This window comes from Myotis brandtii, unplaced genomic scaffold (genome assembly GCF_000412655.1).
Source record: "Myotis brandtii unplaced genomic scaffold, ASM41265v1 scaffold193, whole genome shotgun sequence".
NCBI lineage: Eukaryota > Metazoa > Chordata > Mammalia > Chiroptera > Vespertilionidae > Myotis > Myotis brandtii.
The window spans coordinates 1,448,040-1,454,515 of NW_005357191.1; the positions used below are offsets into that span (position 1 = coordinate 1,448,040).

The window sequence follows — 6,476 nt, forward strand, 5'->3', positions numbered from 1 at the left end:
GAATTGTTCAGTCATATAGCAAGGCCATGTTTATCTTTTTAAAAAATATATATTTTATTGATTTTTTTACAGAGAGGAAGGGAGAGGGATAGAGAGCTAGAAACATCGATGAGAGAGAAACATCAATCAACTGCCTCCTGCACACCCCTACTGGGGATGTGCCCGAAACCCAGGTACATGCCCTTGACCGGAATCAAACCTTGGACCCTTCAGTCCGCAGGCCGACGCTCTATCCACTGGGCCAAACTGGTTAGGGCCATGTTTATCTTTTTGAGGAACCACCAAACTGTCCTTCAAAGCAGCTGCACCATTTCCCATTGGCACCAGAGATGTGTGAGGGTTGCAGTTTCTCTATCTCCTCAACATTTGTTATTGCCTGTCTTTGTTATTATAGCCATCCTAGTGGGTCTGACGTGGCATCTCATGTGGTTTGGGTTTGCAGTTCTCTAATGACTTATGATATGGAGCATCTTTGTTTTTTTAATAACATGTTTTTATTGATTCCAGAGAGAGGAAAGGAGATGGAGAGAGAGAGATAAAAACATCAATGATTTGATCACCTGCCTCCTGCATGCCCCCAACTGAGGATCGAACCTGAAACCCAGGCACGTGCCCTGACTGGAATCGAACCATGATCTCCTGGCTCATAGGCTGACGCTCAGCCACTGAGCCACACTGGCCTGGCTGGAGAGTCTTTTCGTGTACTTGATGGTCATTTGTGTTTCTTCTTTGGGGAAATGTCTATTCATATCCTTTGCCCATTTTATTTTATTTTATTATTATGTTTGAATCCTCACCCGAGGATATTTCCCTGTTTATTTTTAGAGAGGATGAAAGGGAGGGAGGAGGGGGAGAAAGAGAAACATTGATGTAAGAGAGACACATTGATTGGTTGACTCCCACATATGCTCCAGCTGGGGCTGGGGATGGAACCTGCAACTGGGTTGATGCTCTAATCACTGAGTCAAACGGGCCAGGGCCTTTGTCCATTTTAAATTGGGTTGCCCTTCTCTGTTAAAGCATGTTTTATAATAGCAAGTGTTTTCAGAGAAGTATGGATGGGTGCAGATTTTTAGAAATCGCGACATGTGTTCGAGGTGTGCGTGTGCTGCTGTGTCCTCCTCGCTTGACTGGCGGTTACAGATGCAGAGTGGAGACCAAGCGGACGTGTTGGCCTTGGGGTTTCTGGAAGATTATCTGTGGTCTGGGCAGCCTGCTTCCCAGTCTGTGCTCCCTCCACCCTCCCTGCCTGCGCTGGTGCTCAGAGGCTCAGCTGCCCTGAGGACACAAGGATAGGGCGGGACGGTGGGTTCAGGTGTATCTTTTGTGGACATTATTTGAAACTTGTGTATCTGCATTAGTTCTCTTTCTTCCCTTTGGCCTTGGTGTTCTAAGCACTTACCTCCGTCCCTGCCCTGGAAGGGCTCCGGGGAGGGGTGCTGCCCCAGGTCTGCCCGCTTCCTGCCTGTGCCCTGACCCCTGACCTGGAATTGAACCGTGACCTCCTGGCTCACAGGTTGACGCCCAGCAGGAGGTCCGTGGTAGCCGTGCTTATTTGAGTTGATCTTGTTAGGAACAAAATATTACATGAAATTTTTCCTTTTTAAAGTTCCCAATCCAGCTATTAAATTCAGGAAAATGGTTGTTTCCTAACAACCACTTCTATGTAGGTGTTCCTACCCTTACCCAGTGCGTCTGACACTAAGGACTCATAGCTGACCCCTCCACTCCCATCCGTGTGTTTAAAATGACCGGAATTTCTGAAATGTTGGCCGCCACTTCGCGCTTCTCAGTGAAATGGTGGACGTTCCCTCTTCGGATGTGCGGAGTGAGTTCCAAGCCATGTAGATGCTGGGATAATGGGTCAGGCCCTGGCCCAGTGGCAGCCCGAGGACTGAGCGGCCAGGCCTCCCTCTGGCCCACGCAGCCCCTCTCCTGTCAGGCGCTAGAATGTCCCAGGACTATATACCCGAGCTTTTGTGGGTTAGGCCTGGTGTGTATGCTTTGACTGTGTAAAATTGCCGGGGTGGGGCTGTGTGTGTGTGTGTGTATGTGTTAATAATTGAAGTGATTGTTATAACCAAAAACTAAAATTGTAGGGAAAATATTCCGATGATCGTACTGTGTTGTTTGAGGAACTGTCTGACTCTTCCCTCCCTTCATGGCTTGTAGTCTTTCCTATGTCATAATAAAGCAACATTTTTTTCTGAAAAAAATAAATAAAATAAATAAATCAGGTTGCCTTTTTATTGTGTGTGTGTGTGTGTGTGTGTGTGTTAATAATTGAAGTGATTGTTATAACCAAAGACTAAAATTGTAGAGAAAATATTCCGATGATCGTACCGTGTTGTTTGAGGAACTGTTTGACTCTTCCCTTCCTCATGGCTTGTAGTCTTTCCTATGTCATAATAAAGCAACATTTTTTTCTGAAAAAAATTAAATCGGGTTGCCTTTTTATTGTTGCGTTCTAAGAGTTGTCTGTGTATTTGGGATACTAGACTTCTTACATTATTTTAAATCTAATCCTCACACGTTAACTGGGTGAGGTAGGTGTTAGGTCTGACCAAATAAATGAATCGATACCCCCTTCACAATGGACATTCCACTTGCTGAGACCATTCTCTCTCCCCTCTGGAGTTTCCCAGAATCCAGACCTGCACAGAGCATTCTCCGCCCAGAAAAAGCCCATCTAGAGTCCTTTAAAAACCTCTGACTCCTCGTCTTTGGGTGCTGGCGCCATTTGGGGGCTCAGCCCATCTGGTATCCAGGTGACCTAATAAATTCATAATCCTTTACCCTTTTTGGCCTCGTGTGTTCCTCCTTCTGTGACCCTAACAGTGAGTATTTTATGATTCTTATTTGAGAGACGATAAAAAAAAATCCAGACAGGTGAAATCCTGCCAAGTTCACACTGTACGTGGCAGGGGTGGCACTCATGCGCAGACCTTCTGGCTCCCGCTCTTTTCTACCTGAATGGGGCACCTGCAGAAAAATCAAGATGCTGCACAGAAAGAGTGGATGCTGTGGTAACCACACCTTAGAACTCGGAATGTCTTTCAGGTGAAGCCGAAGGCAGTGGCAGAAGTGGAACCCATGCTGCCCTGTGACCACGGTGCTACTTCTGTGACCACGGTGGCCAGTTTGGTGATGAACCACTAACACATGCTACTTCTGTGACCACGGTGGCCAGTTTGGTGATGACCACGTGCCTCCCAGCAAGCAGGCAGGGTTAAGGAAATGCCATTCTGCCCTGGGCTACCTCCTGGGGAATTAGATCAGCTTGACTGCTCACAGGGCTACCACCAACCTGTGCCCGAGCCTGAAGTTTACCTGGAGGCAGCAAAGCTAGCAACGTGCCCTGTATCCGTGTCTGAGGACCGAACCAGGCCACGCCGCTGAAACAAACAGTCCCCTGGCATTTAGCTCCTGTGAGCCCCTCACTGCAGCCCCTTTTGCTTAAGCCAGTGTTGGCTGGGGTTTCTGTAAGACTCCTCACTGACAGGTTACCACCAACAGGATTCTGTGCGGCAAAGCAGCTTTTTCAATAGGTTTTTATTGAAATGGTTACATTAGCAAATCCCACATACAGGTGTACACTATTGGCATGTAGACATATACCATACAATTTCACTACTTCGTTATACTTACATCAACCATACGGACCTAGGAGTTGTGCTGTCCAGAACATTTTAAAGGGCTTGTAAGACCTGGTTGCCAAGAAACCAGCTCACAGTCTACTCGCAGGTGTGTGTGTTCTAGACAAGGTAACTCCTCCTACAGGGAGTCCCCAAATTAAGCGAGTGATCAGCTTTGCTTCTTGGATCTTCGATGTGTGTTCCTTCTGGCACAAGCTAGCCAATGGTGGAGTAAAATTCAAGCGTACAGTTTCCCTTTCGTCTCTCAAGGCAGAAGCTAAGCCATTGGCCACATGTAGATACAACCCAGCCTCCCCCACCCAATCACCTGTGTTGTAGTTAGAAAAATAGTAGTGTGCCATCCTCTGAGATGTTGTGCATAGTTAGCAGGAACCCAGAGTAAGTGCAGCTCTTGAATGACCCCAATACGAAAGGGGCAACGTTACCATTTGATGAGTACAAAAGCTACTGGGGGTCAAAAACAATTGTGACATATATGGCCCAGGGTTTGGACAACTCCGTCTCTCGTCCAGGACCAGGATTGCTCTAATAGGTGCCCGAGTTCCCTGGACCCCAAACAGCACTTCCTGGCTTGGTGCCCGTTCCTGTTTCTGTAACCCCATTGGTTGTTTCCTTAGAGCCACTGCCACTCGGGAGTAGGGCCTGCTTCCCACGCTCAGCTAAGACACCAGAATCTGGCCCCACGCACTGGCCCAGGGCACCACTCCTCCAGCGGGGTCAGCAGCCTGGCCTGGGCACTATGAATGGGCACAGTGCCCTCTCTGCTTCTCTCCAGGACGGCATGGGCCATCTCAGGCTGGGCACCCAGGAAGGGAGTTGGGACCCTGGCACTGGCCACACGTGGTGACCTGGTCCATCGGGCATGTTGGCAGTCACCAGGTGCCAGCCTTTCTGCTTGGGAGCAGCTGGCTCACCCAAGGAAAAGAATGGCTTGGACGTTGCAGTCCGCCTCCCCCACCCCCACTTTTTGTTTTTACAAACATCTCGGCTTGGTTCCTCCCAGTCACTAGAAAAGGCATTTAATGTCACACAGTGTAAATGTACCTGGCCTTAGATGTGGATGAAGGATAATTCCGAACGCAAATTAGAGTTTACGTGTGTTGGGTTAAATTTGTAAAAATCGCTCAGAACAATCGTCTGTAACTCGGTAGTTGCCAGTAGCTGCAGAGATTTCTGGGGAGAGAGAGTGACCACTGCTGAGGGCATCAGCGGCCATGACTGGCACCCCACTCGAACCACACTGGACTGGAGAGCACGGAACGGCGCCGGCCCAGCATTAAACCAGCCTGAGGGCCCTGGGAGCCGTCCCGGGGGTGAAGGGCCCTCTGCAGCGGAGAGCAGGGCGCTCAGCTTCCCCCAGCTCCCAGCTTCCACAGCAGAACGGCGTGGTTTATGAAGACGCTTCCTGCTGAGCTGGGCCCACACTGGGCTCAGGCCCGGTGCTCTGGCAGCTGCCTCTGCACCAGCCCTGCCGTGCCAGGGCTGCTGCTTCAGAGAGGGCCAGTCCTTCCAGGCTGCAGAGCCAGGCCTTGCCGCCCAGCCTCACATCTCTCCGTGCACACCGCGTGTCTCCGCTCACACCGCGTGTCTCCGCTCACACCGCGTGTCTCCGCGCACACCGCATGTCTCCGCTCACACCGCATCTCTCCGCGCACACCGCACCTCTCCGGGCACACGGCCGGCCAAGGGAGAGCCCGTGGGAGGAAGGAGGGCCCAGCACTGAGGTTTGGCACCCCAGCAGCGCTGCGTCCTGCAGGTGTAACGCTCCAGTTGCATGAAGTTCAAAGTGTTTATGTTTTTCACTTGTTGTAAAGTATCTTCCTTTCCCCCAAATCAGAGTGAAGAAAATGGGAAAATGGTGTGAGCTAGGGTGACGGGCGAGAGGGACAATCCCAGATAAGACTCAGGCCACGGGCTAGGCCCCCACAGGGCCTCGCGGAACCACGAGAGCAGTCTTAGCGCAGACACTATGTCTGTCCTTTCAGCAACCGAGGCTGCCCGTGCCCTTGCCCGCCGGGGTCCGAGGGCTCGGGGGACGCAGCTCTGGAGAACAGGGGCCTGCTCTCAGCCCTGCTGCTGGGGACCCCGTCTCCATTCTTCCAGCTTAGGGTGCTGGGGTCGGCCAGGACCCCCTTGCGCACACCGCGTGTCTCCGCGCACACCGCGTGTCTCCGCGCACACCGCGTGTCTCCGCGCACACCACACCTCTCCGCGCACACTGCACCTCTCCGTGCACACCGCACCTCTCCGGGCTCTCTGCGCACACCGCACGTCTCCGCGCACACCTCATGTCTCCGCGCACACCGCGTATCTCCGGGAACACCGCATCTCTCCGCGCACACCGCATCTCTCCGGGCACACGGCCGGCCAAGGGAGAGCCCGCGGGAGGAAGGAGGGCCCAGCACTGAGGTTTGGCACCCCAGCAGCGCTGCGTCCTGCAGGTGTAACGCTCCAGTTGCATGAAGTTCAAAGTGTTTATGTTTTTCACTTGTTGTAAAGTATCTTTCTTTCCCCCAAATCAGAGTGAAGAAAATGGGAAAATGGTGTGAGCTAGGGTGACGGGCGAGAGGGACAATCCCAGATAAGACTCAGGCCACGGGCTAGGCCCCCACAGGGCCTCGCGGAACCACGAGAGCAGTCTTAGCGCAGACACTATGTCTGTCCTTTCAGCAACCGAGGCTGCCCGTGCCCTTGCCCGCCGGGGTCCGAGGGCTCGGGGGACGCAGCTCTGGAGAACAGGGGCCTGCTCTCAGCCCTGCTGCTGGGGACCCCGTCTCCATTCTTCCAGCTTAGGGTGCTGGGGTCGGCCAGGACCCCCTT

The 6,476-nt window shown here is 52.1% G+C and overlaps 1 long non-coding RNA gene across 1 annotated transcript; it reads right to left on the reverse strand.

Moving 5' to 3' along the window:
* Nucleotides 1–3,534: 3,534 nt before the first annotated feature.
* Nucleotides 3,535–6,468, reverse strand: LOC106725865. The gene is made up of 2 exons (XR_001361870.1): nucleotides 5,997–6,468; nucleotides 3,535–5,318 (listed from the first exon to the last, which is right to left on the reverse strand). It is a non-coding gene; the product is annotated as an uncharacterized LOC106725865 (long non-coding RNA).
* Between the last annotated feature and the right edge of the window lie 8 nt (nucleotides 6,469–6,476).